This window comes from Microtus oregoni, unplaced genomic scaffold (assembly GCF_018167655.1).
Source record: "Microtus oregoni isolate MIOR12 unplaced genomic scaffold, Mior012 000025F_ref0000491, whole genome shotgun sequence".
Classification (NCBI taxonomy): Eukaryota; Metazoa; Chordata; class Mammalia; order Rodentia; family Cricetidae; genus Microtus; species Microtus oregoni.
This window is the reverse complement of record NW_024543084.1, coordinates 19,855,359-19,876,817: the sequence shown is the minus strand read 5'-3', so window position 1 is coordinate 19,876,817 and position 21,459 is coordinate 19,855,359. Positions and strand designations below refer to the sequence as shown.

General features: G+C 46.1%; 1 pseudogene; it reads right to left on the bottom strand.

Annotated features, from left to right (window-relative positions):
- Positions 1-17,629: 17,629 nt before the first annotated feature.
- On the bottom strand, positions 17,630-17,965 carry LOC121463117 (annotated as a pseudogene).
- Positions 17,966-21,459: the final 3,494 nt, after the last annotated feature.

Here is a 21,459-nt window from a genome sequence, read left to right as displayed (position 1 = left end):
GAAGAATCAGCAAATTGAAGGGCAGCCCAGGCTACATAGTTTGGAGTCAGCCTGGGCTATATGAGACCCTATCTCAAAAACACAAAACAAACAAAAACAGAAAAGGAAGATGGCCCTAGAACAGGACAGCTGTGTAGAAAACAAGGTCCATGGTCAACTGGGGGCCAAACAATCCCCTTGACCTCTTGGCCATGCTGATGGCAGAGCCTGGTAATTCACCACTGAGAATGACCCCACCACAGCTTAAAGCCAGATGTGAAGCAAGCTTTAATTAAATGTTGGTCAGGTGGATGGGCTCTGGCCAGGACCATACCCAGATACCCACACCCAGAATCAAATATGGCTAGGGCTTAAGAAGGAAAACCCATAATTCATTGCATTTCTCATCAGGTCCAATCAGAGGCAAGCATACATCCTAACATATTTCCTGCCTGTGATTGTCCCGCCCACATGTGACCAAGCACATCTGGTGCATATGTGTCAAACAAACTCGTTTAGGGAAATGAAAACACGTGCCTTGTTATCTCCCATAAACAGCAGCCTCCAGCATTTCAGGAACTGTTGCTAGGCAAGGGACTTGCAGATCAGAGGTATTTGTGTTTCCTGGAGTTCTCAGGCATAGTAATTAGAACTTAAAATGTAACCTTGACTCTCATAGGCCTCATCAAGGCTATCCCATAGGCCTAAAAGCAAGATGGCTCAGCAGGCGAAGATGCTTGCCACCACACCTGTGGCCTGAGCTTCATCACTGGAACCTACAAGGTGGAAGCAGAGAACCAACTTCTGAAAATTGTTCTCGGACTTCTGTAAGTACCTTGCTCCAAATAAATAAATAAAAAAGTCCCAGAATTTGAGGGAACAGGGCATGCTCCCCTGCCTAGAGTACTGCTAGAATACATTCCTAGGAGATCTAGCTGAGTCTTCGCCCATCCTGTGTTTCTCTCAGGATGCATGGAGTCCTGAAGCCCCTTTCCCGATGGGTTGGCCTAGACTGGGTAGATTGAAGAATATGACTGCCGTCAAACAGTCTAATTTATAATTCCATCTGCTTGCAAAATGGCACAAACTTCAGGGCCATGTCCGTTGATAATTGCATTGACAACAACTGGGGGGAAAAAAGAAACATAAAAGGTTGAAAAGAGGCAGGGCCCAAATTCCCAGAAAAAAAATCTGCCCATTTCTAGAAAAAAAAACACAAGCATTCCACTCACTTCTTCGCCTCACCCTGCCCCTCATTTCTGCCGCCACACAACTATAGCATTCAAGCCCTTGGGCTGAGAAGTTGTTTTTCACATTTATTGCCTCCTTTCTCCTATTCTTGGCCAAGAATAAAAAGTCTCCTTCACTGCTTGATTGGCACTTGGTCTTGTTTTTTTCCCTCACAATTCTGAGGGGGACAAAGAACCCAGTTTAGAGGCAAGAAGTGGCAACAGACAGGGTAAGCCCAGGAGACGAAAGATGCTGCCTTGTTTCCTTGTGGCAGGAGAAGCCATCTTCCCTGGGGTCTTAGGGCTTCTGCAGACCTAGGCAAAGCCACTCCTGGTACTGGAGGCTGTATAGCTTTGGTGAAATCACTTTTATGAGTCTTCACTTTCTTTTGTGTGAATGGAAACATTACATCCTCTTTCCAGGGATTGTCCTGAGGTCTAGAATGGATGTGTAGGGTGTGAGCATGCTCTCAGTGGTAGGAGCCAACACTGCTCTACAGGAGGGAGGAGCCAACACTGCTCTACAGAAGGGAGGAGCCAACACTGCTCTACAGGAGCCTTATCCTAATCATTGCAGTAGGAGGAGCCAAAACTGTTCTACAGGAGGGAGAAGCCAACACTGCTCTACAGAAGGGAGGAGCCAACACTGCTCTACAGAGGGGAAGAGCCAATACTGCTCTTCAGGAGGGAGGAGCCAATACTGCTCTACAGGAGCCTTGCCCTAATCCTTTCGGTGGGAGGAGCCAACACTGCTCTATAGGAGGAAGGAGCCAACACTGCTCTATAGGAGGGAGGAGCCAACACTGCTCTACAGGGGGGAGGAGCCAGCACTGCTCTACAGGGTCTTACCCTAATCGTTTACCTACTTCTGTTGCTGTTCAGCTGGAAGTTCTGCCTCAGCCCCACTCCTCCCTCTCCAAACCGTGTCCCCTCAGAAAGACCACCAAAAGTCCAGGCTCCTCCCCCAAAGCTCTAGTCTGTGCCTACAGGGTATTTAAGCTTCTGGCCCTAGATCTGCCCCATGATTTCTCCCCCCTTCCCTACTTCATCTCTGGGGTGGGGCTGTGGCTGGAAAAGTCACCTGAGAGTGCTTGGTTCATCCTGGGCTTTTAATTCGGCTGATCTGGCTTATAGCAAGGGCGGAGAAACATCCTATCAGGGTTTCGAAAATACCTATCAGTTGCCTACACAACCCCATAGAAATTCTGCCCTGCCCTAACCCTGTTTATCTTGGAGCATGGGATGATTGGAGGCTAGAAGTTCCTCTTTGGGGCACTAGCCCAGACCTGTTGGAGTGAAGAATCTGCCCGAGTGAAACCTTTAAGCTTGGTTATGATCCCATCCATTTGCTTTAACACACTCCTCTCAGCTCCGTAACAGTTGACAACTGCCATGAAAACCAGGAAGAACCATAAAAGAAGTCCCTGTAAAACACACTTTTGCCCCAGAAAGAATAGAAAATGGTTTATGATGAGCCAATTATGACTGACTATAGCCCCAGAACACAGGCACAGGCTACCCCAAATGACACTGTCCACCATGGGTGTGGTTATCAGAACTTTTATAGTCACAGAAGGAAACAAAACACAGATCAGTTAGTTCATTCACTGAGTACACTGCTGGGGACACCAGCTAGGCAGCTCACAGCCAAGCAGGGGACTGTTGCTGTGGGTTCCAGAGGCTGTCTGGTGACACTCTTAGCTCTGGAGTAGGCGAAGGGCATTAATTGCCAGGAACGCACTCCACACATGTCCTCAGAATGTCAAAGGATGTTGCTGGTGCACTGCTATGGACTAATGATAACCTAGAACAATTTTGTCTTTCTATCTGTGACATTTCAATTCTTAGACACTATGGCACCCCTCTGGTCACACACTTGGCTGAATTCCCTGCACAGATGCAAGTTTGGGTTCTTCAGAGGACTTCAGTTCACAGAACCAGAAGAGGTTGTGCAGGAATTCTGGGGGAATCCCTGCTTTTCTCTCCAGAGTGCACCCCCAACTCCTGTTGTTTAGAAAGAGTCTCACTGTGCAGCCCAAGCTGGCTCCAGACTAATCCTCCCGGTGCTGCCATTATAGATGTGAGCAACCACACCTGCCTCTATTTTCTCGTTTGTTTTACTGCATCTATAACTGCCAGAGCCCTGAAGATTGAGATATTGGTAAGTGACTTCTCTCCCACTCTGATCTTGGCTCAGTCAGTTCTGAGAGGGAAACAGGACGGAGGTCAAAATTTGATAACCGATGAGTAAAGAGCCTAGGACGAAAGGGAATTGAGGAAGAGGAAGGTCCCGGAACATGAGCGGTTGGCTTACCTGAAAAAAAAAAAAAAACAAGTTTAATCCCTGGCACCACACTCAACAGTCACGGTGACACAAACCTGTAATGTGTAATGCCAAAGGCCGGGAGGTAGAGGCAGGAGGATCAGAAATTCAAGGACATCTTCAATTCTAGAGTGAGACCCTCGTGGTAGAGGCATCTGACAAAAGAAAAAGAGGATCTCACGTATCCTAAGATGACCTTGAACTTGCTGTGTAGCCAAGAATAACCTTGAACTCCTGGTCCTCCTGTCTCCATCTCTCAAGTGCTAGAAATCTGCAAGTTTCTTAGACCATGTAAATCCCATATGGCTAGTGTCTACACGGTGTGGGTGGGAACCCTCCTCCTGCAGGATTCGGTGACTCTGTCGAAGTGATGGAGAGTTGCTCATGTGACTGGCAGTCGTCGTATCTAGAGCCCTAATGCAAGAACATGCACCATCTTTGGTAAGTGTTTGAAGTTCTCTGAGGAACAGAGATTAAATAGTTCAGTAATAATGTCCCCCTAAGGTTGAACAGTGTGGGCCATTATACAAGCACAAGATAATCTCAAACGTTAGACTAGAATTGAATTTTATTGCACAGAAGAAATTCTGGGCACAGTAAATCTTGTGAAGACCCGGATTGCTCACATTTATATTTGTGCTTTTAAATATCATGCACTTAGTTTAAGAGTTAAATAACACATTTGTGCATAAGAACAATCTAGCGTTGTGTTTCCCTCCACTCAAGTGGGTTGAATTGACCTTTCAGGAAAGGTCAGCAGTCTCAACATTTACAGGATGGAATGCAACTTTCTAAGCTTTGGTTGGGTAGGTAAGATTTTTATTTCAACTGGTAGAATTCTTTGGCCTGAAAAGCCTGAGAATTTTAAAAATTGAATTTCAAGAGCGTAAAAATGCCTGGCTTTCTCCCTGTGTCTGCCTTTTAAAACTAGATATAAGGAAGTACCAGAGGTAGAATTTAATATCATTGGAAAACAAAGGATTTGCAAATCATAGATAGGTAAAAAGAAAGAAATCATGATTTGAACAACATTTTCTTAGGGACAGTTAAGAACAGAGGTGTTGACAGGAAGCTCATGCCTTCCTGTGTGATTTACTGTTAAGCTGGAAGAAAAGAGATTGTTTGGATGCCAGTCCCAAGTCATCAAACTCTCTCTGTCTCCCTTTCTCTCTCTTTCTCCCACACTCCCCGGCATATTTGTATTTTTCCACATTGCTAGAGTTTCTAGAATAATGGTAAAACCACAGACAATGTTGGCTTCATCACTTTTAATTCCCCAAGTACCGCTGGCTTCACGTGGCCTTCATAGCCGATTCTTTTATTCCAGTTTGTTGTTTCTGAGATAAAGTCTCACTCTGGAGATCGAGCTGGCCTGTAACTCACACACAGCCCAGGATGGCCTTGAATACAGAGCAATCCTGCTGCCTCAGCCTCTCAAATACTGTCATCACAAGGATGAACCACCATGACTATCTTTATGTTTTGTTGTTGCTGCTGGTTTTGTTTGATTGGTTGGTTTGGTTTTTTTTTTTTTTTTTTTTTTTTTTTTTGAGACAGGGTTTCTCTGTGTATCCCTGACTGACCTGGAACTCACTCTGTACACCAGACTGGCCTCAAACTCAGAGACCTGCCTGCCTCTGCCTCCTGAGTGCTGGATTGAAGATGTCTGCCACCCCCATTCTGCTTCCATGTCTGGGTTTTTATTCCAGTCTTAACTACTGGCATCAAGTCTCAGGTCACGTTTCATGTCATATGATGATATGTAGGTTACAGAATGGTGAGAAGGAGGTTAAAGGGGGTGAGAGACTCAAAGGTGCCATGTTGAAAGCAAGATGGGGGAACTGATAGAACTGAGTAGCTACAACCCAGTCAGCTCTTCAGGCTGAGGATCTCAGAGCAGTGGGCAGCTTCCCTGGATCCAGACAAATGGCAAATGTGTGAACGTAGGGGTCATGCTAAGCTGAAACCCTGGTGATAGACAGAGTCATGGGTTCGCCCCTGAGGGTCCTGTGGTCCTGCACCAATGGCCTAAGCATGGGCTGCCGGTTGCCGCAGTCCCTTGTTTTATGTGATCAAGATGTATTGAATAAGTTCGTGAGTCTGTTTAGTTCTGATGTGGATTTGCTGCACCTGTGTTCTCCTGGTTTAATTGACAAGTTAGTTCATTGCCAATATCTTATTTGCGAGAAAAGTTGTTCATCAGTCTGTCCTCAAGATGCCTCCACTCCTGCTTCCATCTGTCTTAGGCAGAGAGCGGTCACGTTAGCGGTACTAACGTTAGGAGCACAAACCACACATGGAGCCATTCTTCCTGGGGTTTGCACTCACAATGGAGCTAACTGGTGTCACCCAGGACAAGGTCAAGCCTGAGAGCAACTGTCAGATGTGGTATGGGGTGACACAGCACAGGGTACAGCTTTTCCCAGTCTGCCTCCTGGTTCCTGAGAGCAGGAACAACCAACATTGTTCTTTTTACAACACAGTCTAGAGGCTTTGCAGCTTAAGTAGGATCAAAACATAAGCACTAGTGAGAAGAACAACATTTGGTGTTTGTGTTTATGTTTCTGTCTCGTTTTGAGAAAAGTCTCTCTCACGATGTAGCCCTGGCTGGTCTGGAACCTGCCATGTAGACCAAAGACCTCACAGAGATCTAACTGCCTCTGCTTCTTGAGTGCTGGGATTGAAGTTGTGCACCACTATGCTCAGCACAGTGTTCTTTTTTAGATGAGACCAGACTGTACTGCTCAGGGTACACCAACCGGTCTCTCTTTTTAAAATCACAGTGGAGAGTCCTGTAATCAGCCTGGCCTCAAACACGCGAGGTAGCAGAGGGTGGCCGTGGATGTCTAGTCCTCCTCCTACTGCAACACCACATCTGTGTCCAACTGAACACTACGTTTGCTTTATGAACAGGTTGAGCTCCCCCAGTTTATTCCGATGACGGTGCCCATGTGTGTTAGTGCACAGGAGTTCTGGAATTCTCCCAGACCAGACTTTAGGCAAGTCCTCATAAGACAATGACTAAGTATGAGTAAGGGAAGTTTTTTTTCATTCATTGCAAAACTGTTGATATATGTCTTAGTTGGTATTAAGTTGTTATGAATAGACACCATTACCACAGCAACTCATTAGAGAAAGCATTTCTTTGGGGTTCACTTACAGTTTCACTGACATTAGCATGGTAGGGAGCATGGCAAACATGGTGCTTGTGAAAGACTTGAGAGTTCTATATCTGGAACTTCAGGCAACAGGAAAAAGACAGAGTCTGGGCCTGTCATGGGCTTCTGAGACCTCAAAACCTTCTCCCATTGACACACTTCCTCCAACAAGGCCACACTACCTAATCCTTTCAAATAGTACTACTCCCTTGTGACCAAACATTCCAATATTTCAATCTATAGGGTCATTTCTATTCAAACCACTGCATTCCACTCCCTGGCCACAAAAGGTTTATCACATCATAATGCAAAAATACATCGAATCCAACTTCAAAATTCCCCATAGTCTATAACAGTCTCAACACTAAAAGTCCAAGTTCAAAGTCTCTTCTGTAGGAGGAGGTTGCTTGTTGGTTCCCGGCTGCCCAGACTCCTGAAATAATTACACAGAAACTGTATTATTTAAATCACTGCTTGGCCCATTTCTTTAGCTTCTTATTGTCTAACTCTCACATATTAATCTAACCCATTTCTATTAATCTGCGTATTGCCATGTGGCTGTGTCTTACGGGCTAAAGTTCCAGCATCTGTCTCCAGCAGGGCTACATGGCATCTCTCTGACTCCATCCTTTTTTTTCTCCCAGCATTCAGCTTAGTTTTTCCCACCTAGTTAAGTTCTGTCCTGCTATAAGTCCAAAGCAGTTTCTTTAATCATTAATGGTAATCACAGCATACAGAGGGAAATCCCACATCACTCTTCTGAGAATCAAGGCAATGTCTTAGTTACAACCCCCCATAAAATCAAAATAAAAAAGCAATTCATGTGGAGTATTCACCAGAGAAGACTGCTTGGACATGGTTTAAGCCAAGACAACGTTTATTGTCTATCTATAATGCAACTACACTGGGTGTTCAGGATCCCATGTGAAGCCCCGAGTCTTTCTCAGGGTGTGCTTTAATCATAAATACCATGTTCTGGCTTGACATACTTCCATGAACAAGAACAGTTAGCCAGAAGAGGAACTACAGAAGCCAAGAGCCAAAGCTAATACACTTAGAGACTTTTCCAAAACTAGGGTCTTTGATGGATTAGGTCTTTGTTTTCGTTGTTGTGAGGTGATGCTGTCTATGTGCTGAGTTTTACAGCCTGAATGTCACTTCCCTCATGGAGTTGGTTATGCCAAGGCTTGGGGGATCTATACTAAGGTCTGGGTCCCTGTTACAGATCACATATTTCCAATATACAGTGGCACAGAAGTGAGGAAATACTGAACCAAAGCAAGAGTGAAAACTCTCAGCTCTGTATCCATCACCATCTACCTGCATGCTTCATGCTTCCATCATATCCATGGACAACACCTCTAAAACTGTAAGCAGAGAAAACTCCAAATTCTGCATGTCATGTCTGACATCAAAGTGCTCTTCAGAACTTCAACTCCTTTCAGGTTTGTGGACTGCAAAGTGCTTCTCTCTCTTGGGCTGGTTCCATACCCTGTTATCAACTGTCCTTGGTTGATATCCTGCAACACTGGCATCTTCAACATCATGGGTATCTCCAGTGCAATCCACACTTCACTTTCACCACGCACACAATGGCCTCTCTTGACCTCCATGCAGGGACACCCCTGACACATGCCTTGCCTCAACAGCTTTTCTTAGCTGCAGAGGGATATTCCACAACCCCTGTCTTGTACCCTTAACTCAAAAACCAGACCACATGGCAGAACCTGCCAAGTTCTGCTACTTGCTGGGACTGGAACAAGCCCCCCTCTTCAATTACATATATATCAGCTTTCTGTTGTTTGTGGTTTCCTTTACTATTTAAAGTTTTCTTTAATTCCTTTTCATAAATAAGCTGGGTGGGGTCTTTCCCAGAAGACACCCCACCCTTTTATTCCATTTAGCACCAGGCTTTTCTTTAAATATTTATCTCCTTGAGCCTGGACTTAGTTCCATTACATTTCCTGGTGCTATCTTTTTTCCTCAAACTGTATATTTTCTATTTTTTCTTTGTCCACTTGCTCCTTTTCATTGTAGATCTACATAAGAGTGACCACTAGTAACCGAATCACTCATCTCTAGTAACAGTCAGTACTAAGCTGTCTTGAAATCTCCTCTGCCAAGACCATAATCTACAACTCTTTGATTTAACCTCAGGCAGATTTTTTTTTTGGGGGACAAGGGCAAAAAGCAGCCACATTCTTTGTCAAAATATCACAAGAACAGTCTCTAGGCCACTTAGGAATATTTTTCCCTTCAGAAACTTCTTGATCTGGGTCCCCCAAATCAAATTGTCCTCGGGGCTGTCATCCAGGCTCCTATAGTGTGGCACATTAAGCCCTGCTTAATTTGTTCAACTGCTTTCCTAACCCAAAATCTGTTCCTCCAACAGGCAAGATGATCAAGCTATCACAGCAATGCCCTACTTCTTGGTACCAACTTCTGTCTTAGTCAGTGCTCTACTGCTGTGAAGAGACACCATGACCATGGCAACTCTTATAAAAGAAAATATTTAATTGGGGCTTATTTACAGTTTCAAAAGTTTAGTCCATTATCAGCATAACAGGAAACATGGCAGTGTGCAGGCAGACATGGTGGTGGAGGAAGAGCTGAGAGTTCTACATCCAGATCCACATGCAGCAGGAAGAGAGAAAGTTTGGATTTAGCATGGGCTTCTAAAACCTCAAGCAAAGCCCACCCCCAGTGACACAGGTCCTCTAACACAGTCACACCTCCTAATCTTTTCAAATAATGCCACTCACTGGTAACCAAGTATCCAAATCTATGAGCCCCTGGGGGCAATTCTTACTCAAACTACTATAGCACACATCAGGTTTAAACACTCTGAGTTTATAACAATCAAAGCACTATGCCCCGAGGTATGATTCTAATACTGTATCTCAGTGTTTGGCTTAGGATGTGGTAGCCATTCACACTTTTCAATATTTCTGTCTTGGTTACTTTTCTACTGTAATGATCTGTCCTGTCTCTTTAAGAGGTAAGCCTCACCCACTCCTCCCCCTCACATGTGCTGAGGCAGGCAGATCTTCCTAGCTTCTTGCAGCCCTAGTCTCTTTCTTTTCCATCCCCCTCTCACAGAGGCAGCTTCTGTCTCTTCCCACTTCTCTCCTTCCCCCTTCTCTGTTTCTCTCTCTCTTTCTCTCTCTCTGTGTCTCTCTCTCTCTCCTGACTCTGTCTGTCTGTCTCTCTCTGCCCTTCTCCCCTTCTCCCCTTTCCCCTCCATAACTCACTAAATAAATATCCAACCTCACTCTGCATGGTGTGCCTATCTGTCTGTCTCTTGCCCACTGTGTGGCTCCCTGCCTGGGACCAGCCACCTTTGGAGACCTGTGATGTGGTCTTGTGTCATGCTCATTGCAGCCACTTGGGGAACTGTGCCATCCCTGCCTGGGACTGGCTGCTCTTGGGACCCGCTGCTCACTGATGCTGCTTGGGTACCTCCAATGTTTCTGCCACTGCAGCCACTTGGGGATCTGCAGCATTTTACTTAATCCATTGCATCTATGAAGAGACACCATGACCAAAGCAGCACCCTCTTCTGGCCTCCAAAGGCACTGCATGCTCATGGTACACATGCATACATGCAGGCAAAAATGTATACACACACATAAAATAAAATAAACCCAAAAGTGAAAACTCACAAATGTTCATATACTGTTCTTTTTTATAACATGTCCATTAGATATCATAGCTCTTTTATATTTCCTTCTTTTTTTCTTTGTTTATTTTGAGCCACACAGTGGCTCAGGCTGGCCTTGAACTAATAAAAATTCTCCTGCTTTTACTCTTCAAGTTCTGGGATGATAGGGTATGAGCCACCATGCTTGGTGTGCTGACTAATTTTGTGTCAACTTTATACAAGCTAGAGTCATTTGGAAAGAGGGAACCTCAACTGAGAAAATTCCCCTAACCAAATCGGCTTGTGGGCAAACCTTTTGGTGATTTCTTGATTGATGGTTGATATGGAAGAGCTCAGCTCACTGTGGGTGGTGCTCCCCCTGGGCAGGTGGCGCAATCCATAGAGGACGAGGCAGTAAGCTGCACTCCTCCATGGTCTCTACTCCAGTACCTGCCTCCTGGCTCCTGCCCTGACTTCCCTCAGGGATAAACTGTGATGTAGACTATGAGCTGAAATAAACCCTCTTTTGGTCACGGTATTTATCACAGCAACAGAAACCTTCATTAACGTCTAAGACATTGCATCTCAATGTTTCTGCTTTGCTAAGGTCTAGTTAACATGCTTTGGCAGAGGTGTGCATCCATGCTGCAGGCAGCTTGTCTGTCTATATGTGGGGAGGCATTGGCCATGCTATCTGTGAGCACAGGTATATGGCCAGTGGTTGGGATAGTGATGGTGCACCACAGGGTTAGTAGATGAGAGCGTGGCAGAGGCTCCCTGACAGACAGCTCCATAACATGTCTGAGATGAGCTAGCCACTCTGTGACAATGTCACAGTTGCAGATAGGATCATAGGTGAAAGGTTAGCTTTTCTGCTGGGTACAGGTTTTGACGTCACCAAGACTATTACTGCTTCCACGTTCAAGACACTAGTAGAGTCCATATGGCAAACTCATTCATATTCCTAGTTACAGGGGCAGAGACGGCTGGTTTTCTGCAGCTGTAACGTTTCTCTACATCATTTTGTCAATAGGCATTTCTCTGTCTCGGTGCCAAGAGTTCCTGTGGGGAAACATTGCCTTTAGTTTAGTTTTGGTGTGTGCCTTAGGTTCTTTCTGTTTCCATATCACTTTTCTTTTTCTTTTTCTTTTCTTTTTTTTTTTTTAGTTTTTTGAGACAGGTCTCTTCTAGAACTTGCTGTGCACATGGGGTGGGGGCGAGTGTTCCTTGCACCTGTCACAGCTGGCAGGGAAATGAACTGTGAAGACGGGAGGATGAAAACTCAAGTTTAGCCTGACATAGTTGGTCTGGATCAAACACCCAGAGTGGTGGGGCTTCACCTTCCTAATGCTGCAACCCCTAATCCAGTCACACAGTTGTGGAGACCCCAACCACAGGTTATTTTTGTTGCTACTTCATGACAATAGTTTTCCTACTGTTATGAACTGTAGTAAATATCTATGTCTTCTGATGGTCTTAAGCAGCCCCCATGAAAGGATCACTCGATCCCGACAGGGTCATGAGAACCACTGTTAGGGCGTGTGATGCCGGGCAGTTCACTGTTAGCATGTTTAAACACAGCACAATTTGGAAGAAAGTTTCCAGGCAGCAATCATCGAGCTCCAGTGCACAATAAAGCTTAAGGTGTGATTACACAGAAACTCCTTTACCAAACGCTATCTGAGGTGAGTTTTTCTATATAGCTCAAACCCATCTTAAATTCATTGTTTAGTCCAGGCTAGCCTTCAGACCACAGTTATCCTCCTGCCTCAGCTGCCTGCCCTAGGCCTGGCGATAGGCCACTTTACGTTTGAAGTCCTAGGCATGTACTGAGGCTTGCTCCTCTTCCTGCTCCTTGGTCTACTTCCTTTGCCAACTAATTCCTTAAGAGCTGCGAGCCTCCACAGTGAGGGCAGGGTGCCTCCCCGCCTCCATCCAGCACCCGAGTGAGACAAGTGTTACTATGAAAGGTTGTTGGATTATACCACAGTGTGAGTCAGACCTTAGGAAAGAGCTGCGTGCTCCAAGTCTGATGATGTGACTTTGGTAGGGTTTCAGATTTTATCTTCATCACCAAATGGTTTATTTGACTTGAAAAAACAAAATAAGTCTTTATGTATTGCCAATTATTTTTTTGCCAGTAGTGTTTTACTCCCTGGCTTCCTTCTTCAATGGACGGAACCCTGCCAGTTGCATTAACTGCTGCGGGTGAACTGTCCAGAAGCTAGATGGATGCATTAATGTCTCTCCTCACATATTAACTCTCAGGTCACAGCTAACACTTGCACAAATGCTATGTTACAGAACGACAGGGAAAGGGCGTATGAGGCTGAAGGGCTCGAGGGTGCCTTAGTAAAGACAAGATCAGAGAGCCAGTGAAGAAGCGGAGTCCCCACGAGTCACAATCTTGACATAACAACATGGTCACAGACATGCTGTGGCACCAGATGCCAAAGGCCAGCACAGGTTCGACGGGGAGGCTGATTCCAGGCTTCCTGGGTCCTGGTGGACAATAGTAAGTCAAGCTGGTGACTACCCTGCCCAGGGGACAGCGTCACAGGTCCTCATCTGCCGACCGTGCTGTGTGCAGAGGGCCGGATGATGGTTGGTGGATGGTTGTCCCCAGGGCTCCTTTCTGTGACGACTGATCTTGTCAACCTGGCTGTGTCTGCAGTCAACTAAAGCGGCCGGGCACGCCTGTGAGGAATCTTCTTCACTGCGTCATTGGGAATGGGCCACACTGTCTGGTGGCAGCCACATGAAAGGTCATGAAAGAAGAAAGCTGTTGCTTTTTGCCTGTTTGCCTTCATTCTCGCTGGCAGGTTCATCTCTTCTGTTGCTGACGCTCTACTTTGCTGGGATTAGAACCTACTCCTTCAGGATTCCAGTGTGGACTGAAGACCAGCAGCCCTCTAGGACTCCCTGTGACTCCTGTGCCACACTAGGGCTTCTGAGACATCCAGTTTCATAGACTTAACAGCTCCTTGCCTCTCTATTGGGAAATTGTTATTTGTGAGTACCTGGACCACAGCCACATCCTGTACGTGACTCTAGTGAATCTCTTTTAACACACACACACACACACACACACACACACACACACACACAGTTATACACACCAGATACACACAGACACATACACACACCCAAGTACATATCCACACAGGCACACACACACACATACCAGATACAGGCACACACCCTCACACAGTTACACACACCCACAGACACATATACACACACCCAGACAGGCACAGACACACACCATAGATACACACAGGCACACACAACCCACACACAGTTACACACACCCATAGACACACACTCAAGCACACACCCAGACAGGCACACACACACACACACCATAGATACACACAGGCACACACACACACTCCACACAGTTACACATACCCAAAGACACATACACACATCCAAGCACATACCCTCACAGGTACACACTACAGATATACACAGGCGTGCGCGCACGTGCACACACACACACACACACACACACACACTCACTCTAGTAATTCAGTTATGCTCCTTTGGAGAACCCGGATTAACACACCTCTCTTTATCTCTATCACTCATGTAAGGGGAATCACATTGCTCATTGATCTGTTGGTTTTAGGAAGTTTGTGGTGGCCTGAGCTATCTGGTGTGGTTTTGATATACCCAATATGTCCATGTGTTCCTGATTTAATTTGGCAAGTTCATAGGAGGCAATATCTCATTTGTTTAAATAAGTAACTTACTCAGTACCTCATGATTTGCTCTGGACAGGTGTATGTAGGGATAGCACACACATGTAGGGACAGCACACACATTTGGGGACAGCACACGTGCATTGGGGACAGCACACACATGTGGGGACAGCACACGTACATTGGGGACAGCACACACATGTGGGGACAGCACACACATGTAGGGATAGCACACACATGTAGGGACAGCACACATGCATTGGGGACAGCACACACATGTGGGGACAGCACATATGCATTGGGGACAGCACACACATGTGGGGACAGCACATATGCATTGGGGACAGCACACACATGCATTGGGGACAGCACACATGCATTGGGGACAGCACATATGCATCGGGGACAGCACACATGCATTGGGAACAGCACACACATATAGGGACAGCACACAGGCTTGAGGGATTTGGAGGACTGGTGTAGGAGGTCCTTTTGTTTATGTATTGCTTTCTTTAGTTAATCAATAAAGAAACTGCTTGGCCTGATAGGGCAGAACTTAGGTGGGCAGAGAAGACAGAACTAAATTCTGGGAGGAAAAAAGCAGGGTCAGAGAGAACAACCATGGAGCTACCAGAATCAGACATGCTAAATCTTTCCTGGTAAACCACAACTTCGTGGTGATATACAGATTAACAGAAATGGGTTAAATCAAGATATGAGAGTTAGCCAATAAAAGGCTAGAGATAATGGGCCAGGCAATGTTTAAATGAATACAGTTTCTGTATGATTATTTCGGGTGTAAGCTAGCTGGCGGCTGGGAAGACAACCAGCCTGCTCACTCCTGTTACAGAGAACAATTGTCGTAACTTGCTCCTTCTACTCTGGGGGTTCCAGAGATTAAACTCAGGTCCTTGGATTTGGTGGCAAGCGCTTTTACCTGCCAAGCCATCCTGCAAGCCCAGAATTGGCACACAATGTAGACTCATTCAGCCTCAGTGTTGGCACCCTCAATGGAGCACACTGCTGTTTATAGATGGATCACTCAGGACAAGGCCCAGCGTTGGCGCCCTCAATGGAGCACACTGCTGTTTATAGATGGATCACTCAGGACAAGGCCCAGCGTTGGCGCCCTCAATGGAGCACACTGCTGTTTATAGATGGATCACGCAGGAGAAGGCCCAGCGTTGGCGCCCTCAATGGAGCACACTGCTGTTTATAGATGGATCACGCAGGACAAGGCCCAGCGTTGGCGCCCTCAATGGAGCACACTGCTGTTTATAGATGGATCACTCAGGACAAGGCCCAGCGTTGGCGCCCTCAATGGAGCACACTGCTGTTTATAGATGGATCACGCAGGACAAGGCCCAGCGTTGGCGCCCTCAATGGAGCACACTGCTGTTTATAGATGGATCACTCAGGACAAGGCCCAGCGTTGGCGCCCTCAATGGAGCACACTGCTGTTTATAGATGGATCACGCAGGACAAGGCCCAGCGTTGGCGCCCTCAATGGAGCACACTGCTGTTTATAGATGGATCACGCAGGAGAAGGCCCAGCCCGTAGGTGGCACTGCTAGGTGACATAACAGCATTTGTGCAGCTGGATACATTCACATTCTCTTTCCTCTTTTCCTTTGTCTTTGTTCCTTCATGTCCTCCCTCCCTCCCTCCTTCCCTCTCTCCCTTACCCCTTCATTTCCTCTGTCTTTTTGTCTACCTCTTTCTGTCTCCTTCCCTTTCTTTCCCTTCCCTTCTGATGTCATTTTCCAGCAATGGCTGGTGCCTGCCATTTGAAACAGAACTCCATTCTGTCATGCCATCTTCCCTGGTTGGGGACACCTTACTAAGGATGGGCTAACACGCGAGTCCCTGGTCTTTTCTGTAAACATCTCCACCAGGCCCCCTCAGCTGTGCTGTACCCTCACTGTCTCCTACAGGGACCTAGGCCACCTCCATGGTACAACGGCTACGTATCTTTTACCTGGTACCTTTCCCAGTGCTCTGCTCACCTCCTTCTTCCTAGATATGTGTCTCACATTTACTGTGCATGCCTGCAGATTAATGAATAAAGGAGTATTTATGTTTTTGGGTCTTTATTAAAACACCTCCCAACTCATACTGGACCTGGGAGTTTCCACACCTGTCCCTGGCTAAGGGGCCAGGGAAATGCCCTAGGAACAGATTCTAGTTCTGAAAACCCCAAGCCTGTGGTTTCGACGCACTTACTTCCCCACCTAGGTCTCACTTCTGCATCTGTCTATGAAGGTAGGGCTGACCATCTTTGGGGATCTAGAGCTTTCTGGCTCCACAGAAGTGTGGGCTCTCTTCCTTAGGTATTTCTGTGAGAAATGTTCACAGTCAAGGTTATCTTATTTGAGATTTTCTGGATTCTCAGCTAGCAGGAGTGAAGGGCTTTCCCCCTCCCATGTCCCCAGTGTTTTGTTTTGTTTTTGTCTTCTGCCTCAGTGCTGCTTGGGCTATGAACCTGCACCTCCTTGGGTTTTGGCTTTCTCATCATGGGACCCATGTCCCTGGAGCTCTCCTCTCAATGTTGACTGCAGTTGTCCTGGCGTAATGCAGTAAGTGGTTTGTGGTTTACCATCTGCCTCTTACTGGGATGCCACCTCCTTCCGGGCTGTGACTGCCTGCCTTGGTCTCCTCCATGTATGCTCCCTGTGATATTGTAAGAGAATGAAGTGATCACAAAGGGAAGACCTCTGCCCCAAGCGAAGGTCCATAGTGGAGGGGTGGACGGCGGCCCTCTCACCTCTGCCTCTTGAATGCTGGGATTGTAGATGTGTAACACTGTGCCTGGCTCTCAAGAAATCCTCAAGCAGGGTGTAATGGTTCTCTCCTGTAATTCTAAGCACTTGGGAGGTAGAGGCAGGAGTTCAAGAGCAGCTGAAGTCACATAACAAGTTCAAAGCCAACTGGAGCTACTCAAGATGCTGTCAAACAAACCAAAAGGCTTTGGTGAGGAGGATCTCAGAGAGGGGAAACCATGATCAGAATACAGGGTATGAAACATTATTTTAATAAAAACAAAACAAAAACAACAAAATCACATCCTGTGTAATGGACAGAGCGATCCGAACATTATGTTCTCCAACGTGGTGATGAGAAGTGGGAAATAATGCACTCGGCAGCTCGCATTCACTGGTTTAACGGAGGCTACTAAGGAGCTGCAGCGAGCATGTCTGCAACTGATCTCCAGCAGAGGGCCCATTGGACCGGCTGACATCCTACTCAGGGTTACTATTGCTGTGATAAAATACCATGCCCCACAGCAAGCTGGGAAGAAAATGGTTCAGTACAGTAACTCAATCAAGGGAGGAACCTGGAGGCAGGAGCTGAGACAGAGGCCAGGGATGGGTGTTGCTTTCTGCCTGCTCCCCATGACTTGCTCAGCCAGGACCATCAGCCCAGGGATGGCCCCCACAAGGGGCTGGGTCTTCCTGGATCAATCACTAAGCCTTACAGGTTTACCCACAGCCTGATCTTATGGAGGCATTTTCTTTCTTTCTTTCTTTCTTTTTTTTCAAAGTTTAAGTCCCATTTTATTTTTCCAAGGTGTTTTCTTCTGTCTTTATGAAGCCACTTTACATGGGCTTTGGTGGAGGTCGCGGTGCAGCACCAGCAGGTCTAAATCATGGTGGGGGTGTTCGGTCCTTCCGAGCTTCCCGAGATCGATTCCTGACTACCTTGCTATGAATAGCACAGCTCACACAGTAATGCAGCTTGACATAGAGTTTGGGGAGCACATAAGCGTCGAAGACACTTGCTTCGGATATGTCCCTGATAGCAGCGGCCTCTACGATGTTCTGAATGACGAACTTCTTAATGGCCTTGTCCTTGGGCACGCAGCGGACGCAGTTAGTGCAGCTAATTGGCTGCACATGGCCGCTGCCCTTTTTGGCACGACCGTTGTTTCTTTTTTTTTTTTTTTTTTTTTTTGGTCATCTTGGAGCCAAGTCCTGAAAGAGCTGGAGGCATTTTCTTAACTGAGGTTCCCTCCTCTCAGATGAGCCAGTACAACCGCCTATACTCCTCATTCCTGGGCTGATGTGTTAGGCCCATGACTCCATTCTCCCATTGCTTTACTTCACTGGGGTTTCCCAAGTGCTGCAATAGCACTTGGTGAGTGTGTAGGCTCTGTTCATCCCTCAGGAAACAGAGCAATCCTTTGTTCCTTTTCCTTTAGCATGGGACACTCAAAAACATGTGCCATATTCAGAACATCAAGTTACAATTCCGCTGCAGGAAAGTATTAAAAAGTTTATTTCTTCGTCTATGAAAATGATGTTCAAGGGCTGGAGAGATGACTCAGTGGTAAGGAGCACATGATACTCTTGCAGAAAGAAGTGTTACAGTTCTGAGGGGACATGTTACAGCGCTGCTCCAGGGTGGGGAGGTTCCCCAAAGTGTTAGAGCAGTCAGGAGCCAAGGAGTACCAGGTGGAGGGAAGGGGCAGCTGAGATTAAATATGCTAGGTGGCAGAAGCCGGCAGAAACACATGACCAGTACACACCTCCCACTTTGGCGAGGTGGTCCCTTCCCAGCAAGGAGATGGGACAGGTTGGTACCACTAGGAAGGAGTGGGTGAGGAGAATACCTCTAAATATATAGCTAAGTGGTGGGGTTTGGTGAATTTGGTAAAGCTGTCCCTCTACTTCAACAATAGAGGAAAGAGAAGTGGGTGCTACTATTTATAAATATAAGGTGGGGGTCCAGTCCCACGAGGGGTAGTGATGGGCCCTCCGAGGCCTCGGCGGGTTCCTTTGGTGGGTGGGAGACCACAGCAGGTGAGAGACAGATAGATAGATACACCATGCAGAGAGTTGGGGTATAGAGTTTATTTAGTGTGTTATGGAAGGGGAAGGGAAAGGGACAAGGGAGGAGGGGGGAGAAGGGGGAAAGAGAGGCAGAAGCTGCCTCTCCAGAAAAAGGACGGGGCTAGGGGCGAGGGGCGAGGGGAGGCAGTAGTTACCTCTTCAGAAGAGGAATAGAAAGAGAGAGAGCAGGCAGGAGAGGAGGCAGGAGATCCAAGGGGGAGGTTGGGAGTGGGCAGGGCTTGTCTCTTAAAGGGACAGGGTACCCAGGTGACAGACCAGGCCAGAAGATTACAACATTCCCATCTTTTTCTTATAATAAAAAGTAAGGAGTTAGGCAGAACAGGTTAAAGGAATTGGGACAGCAGATTCTCAAGACTGCTTCCTGCTTATTTGTGGGCATCAAAGTCTTTCTTGGGGGTGGGCTGAGAAAGCTGGGTGCTGGTCACATCCTGGGGTAGCTGGTCGCTTTACTTCTGTCCAGGGTTTGTGGTGTGGAACTGTCCGGTGTCTCTTGGTACTGGCAAGGTGTTGGCAGAGCAGAGGACAAAGTTAAGTTGAGGAAGAAAAAATTTTCAGGAGCAGGGAACTGAAAGGGGTGTATCTGACCTGTTTAAGGTGGATCCTGAAAGATCTCCGGAGCAGGGAGTCTCTCACTCAACTCTCGGGATAACCAGACCGTCCTTGCTGCAATCACATGAGGTTTATTGACAGGACAGGAACCAGTGCACTGGGGCCAAAACTCATTTCCCATGCAGGGGTAGAGAGTTTGACCCTGAGTAGCTGGGAGAAGGGGTATTTAAGGGAAGAAACCACAACCCAGTAATCCAAAGGGTGGAGGGAGGGCGTCATTAGAAAATTCTGAAAATACCAGTGATCATCACAAGGGGGTAACTCCCTGTTTCTCAAGATTATAATCTAACTTTGTCTTCAGCTAGTTTCTGAAACAGAGTCACTGTATTGGCTAACCTAGATTTTTGGCTCTTCTCTTTCTGCTAGATTTTTGGCTCTATTTTTCCTGCTAGAGGGGTCTGGATTTATCTGGATCTTTCAATCCTTCAATTTGGCTCCCTGGAACTCACAAGAATTCCTTGAGTTTGTGAAAACAGAAGTTTTCGACACATACATTGAATAAACAGCAACATATTTATGTCAGAATGACTGGGACAAATGTTTTTGCATAATGAAAATATCTTTTAAGACTATGAAAGGCAGCGTGAGAGAGAAATTTGATAACTTGTATTTGTCCTCACACCTTTATAACTTGTAGGTACACACCTTAATAACTTGCATTTGTATATCTTAAAACACCTTTTATTTAAAAATTGTATTTAAATTTATTTGGTGAGTTTATGCTTTTTTTTTTTTTAAACAAAATCTCTCAGCTGTCAAACTGCATCAGAGATTTTTTTTTTTTTTTGGTTTTTCGAGACAGGGTTTCTCTGTAGCTTTGGTGCCTGTCCCAGAACTAGCTCTTGTAGACCAGGCTGGCCTCGAACTCCCAGAGATCCACCTGCCTCTGTCTCCCAAGTGCTGGGATTAAAGGCGTGCGCCACCACTGCCTGGCTGCATCAGAGATCTTTAAGGATAAAATTTGACTTGAGTTATTGATTAAACAAACAACAGAGAACTTACTTGGGTGTCTTCCTAGGGCCTTTTCTCAGGGTCCTCCATGGTCATGAGAATCATATTTGCTTTTTGTTGTTTAGCGCAGGGCCTGCTAGGTTTTAGAAGATCCTGTGGGTTAGAAAATCCATAGGAAGACAAGCCTACCTTGACCTGAGCAGTTAGGCTGTCGATTCCAATCATTCTGTCCACTGTCTGGAGATATTCAGTTAAGATAAAAGGCAGTTTTTCACATGGTTGGCGCTTGGCAGTTGATGAAGCAAATTGCAGATGGACAGACATTGTTCTGTGCCCATCTGTTATCTTTGGAGGAAACAGAGTGCTGCTGCTAGGAGCCAACCTGTCTCTCTATTATAAAAAGTCTTTTAATAATTAAACATTTAAATGCCATATTCTTCAGATCTCTGAGTGTAGGGGCCAAGAATTGTGGGCCCATTTTTACACTGTTTGACGGTTAGAGAATTTTGAGCAACCTACAAGGCCAAGGTACAATTTGTACCTTTTACCCAGGAGGTAGGTGCCTGGCTCTTCAATAGTAAAACAACCTGATGCCATTCTAACAAGTGGTCAGGATGTGCTAATGTCATTTTGCTCCTCCTCCTGTAAACTAAGAGGTCGCCTGGGGAAGAGGTGTTTTAGTCTACTTGACAAAACAGGCGTAGGCATAACAAATAGATATAAACAAGACATGACCTAAATCATCCACCACCACCCCTCTACCTAAGAAACAATGCTAATAAAGTTTGTAACCTTCCCCTCAGTTCACCTTGATATAAAAGCTGTTTGAAAAATAAACATGGGTGATTTCAGGATTTAAATGATCACTAAAACTCCCTTCCAATTCTGTTGTCTAAATTGTGTCTTCATGTATTCCCACACCTCCACTCTGGTACAAGAATTAATTTATGTTGGGGCTGGTCCCTGATATCTGAGCAATTGAGGGCTGTTTATCGGGTATAGATAAGTTATGATCA